The sequence below is a fragment of the Pyrgilauda ruficollis genome, unplaced genomic scaffold (assembly GCF_017590135.1).
Source record: "Pyrgilauda ruficollis isolate IOZ18807 unplaced genomic scaffold, ASM1759013v1 scaffold1456, whole genome shotgun sequence".
In the NCBI taxonomy this organism is placed as follows: domain Eukaryota; kingdom Metazoa; phylum Chordata; class Aves; order Passeriformes; family Passeridae; genus Pyrgilauda; species Pyrgilauda ruficollis.
The window spans coordinates 1-1,530 of record NW_024513166.1 but is presented as its reverse complement, the minus strand read 5'-3'; the positions used below and the strand labels follow the sequence as shown (position 1 = coordinate 1,530).

The 1,530-nt window shown below is 69.6% G+C and overlaps 1 long non-coding RNA gene across 1 annotated transcript; it reads right to left on the bottom strand.

Annotated features, from left to right (window-relative positions):
- Positions 1–561: 561 nt before the first annotated feature.
- On the bottom strand, positions 562–1,524 carry LOC121349818. Its single transcript, XR_005954603.1, has 2 exons — positions 1,339–1,524; positions 562–732 (listed from the first exon to the last, which is right to left on the bottom strand). It is a non-coding gene; the product is annotated as an uncharacterized LOC121349818 (long non-coding RNA).
- Positions 1,525–1,530: the final 6 nt, after the last annotated feature.

The window sequence follows — 1,530 nt, the reverse complement described above, 5'->3', positions numbered from 1 at the left end:
AAACCCCAAAGCCTCAGTGACCCCTCCGGAACCCCAAATCCCCCGGTGACACTCCCAGAACCCCCCGGTGACACCCCCGACACCCCAAACTCCTCCCGGTGACACCAAACCCCCTCAGTGACACCCCCGGCACCCCAAATCCTCAGTGACATTCCCAACCCCCCCGGTGATACCCCCGGCACCCTCCGGTGACACCCCCAAACCGCTGAGCCCCCCCAGTGACATCCCCGACACCCCAAATCCCCCCGGTGACCCCCCCGGACCCCACACCGGCCGTGGCCCCCCGGGGGTGTTTTGGGGGTGCCGCTCCCAGCAGCCCCAGCCCGGGGAGGGGCCGGTCCCGGAGGGGCACACGCTGCTCCCCCCAACCCCCCCAGTACCGGATTCCCGGGAATTCCCGCCCGGCAGGACCGGAAAGCCCCCGGAGCGTGGGGGGAGCGGCACCGCCACCCCCGGGGGTTTCTGCGATGGGGAAACTGAGGCAGGAACCGGCGCCAGGCTCGGGGCTGGGGCCATTCCCGGCACCGGGACCCCCCCGCCCCCTCCCCGAGCAGCCTTGGGGACATTTTGTGACTTTATTACAAAAGGGGCGGTGGCACGGGGGGGTCACGGCGCCGGGGGGGGGTCGGGGCGGCGGCGGAACACGGCGGTGCAGGGGGGGCGCCCCGCCCGCCGCGCCCGCTGCCCCTCCTCGGTCACCGCCGGCAGCAGCGGCAGCAGCGGGTCCGCGGCCTGGGACACGGGACAGACAGCGGGACAACAGCGGGACAGCGGGACAGACACCGGGACAGACAGCGGGACAGCGGGACAGACACCGGGACAGCGGGACAGACACCGGGACAGACGCCGGGACAGCGGGACAGCGGAACAGACAGCGGGACAGTGGGGACACCGGGACGGACACCGGGACAGCAGGACAGACAGCGGGACAGCGGGACAGACAGCGGGACAGCGGGATAGACAGCGGGACACAGCGGGGACACGGCGGGGACAGCGTCAGGGCCAGCCCGAGGACAGCGGGCACCTCCCCAGTGAGCCCCACGCTGCCCCTGCAGTGAGAGCCCGCTGTGCCCCAGTGCCACCACAAACCCCGGTGCCACCCCCAGTGCCAAGAGAAACCCTCAGTGCCACCAGAAACCCCAATGTTACCCCATAACCCCAATGCCACCCCACACTCGCAGTATCCCCAGTTAGTCCCCCAGTGCCACTCCACAAACCCCAGTGCCACCCCCAGTACCCCCAATTCCCCCAGTGCCCCCAATTCTCCCCCAGCTGCCCACAGTGCCCCCAGTACCTCCCAGCGCCCCCCAATTCCCCCGGTGCCCCCCATGCCCTCACCAGCTGTGCGGGGGGCAGGGGCTCGAACAGGGGGTGCTCCCCAAAATGCTGCAGCATCCACTGGTGCAGCTCGGGCACGTCGGTCACCGTGTACACCAGGCCCTGCACCCCAAAACAGAGTGTACCCCAAAACCAAACACCGTGTACACCAGGCACTGCACCCCAAAAACCACTGTGTACCCCAAAACCCAC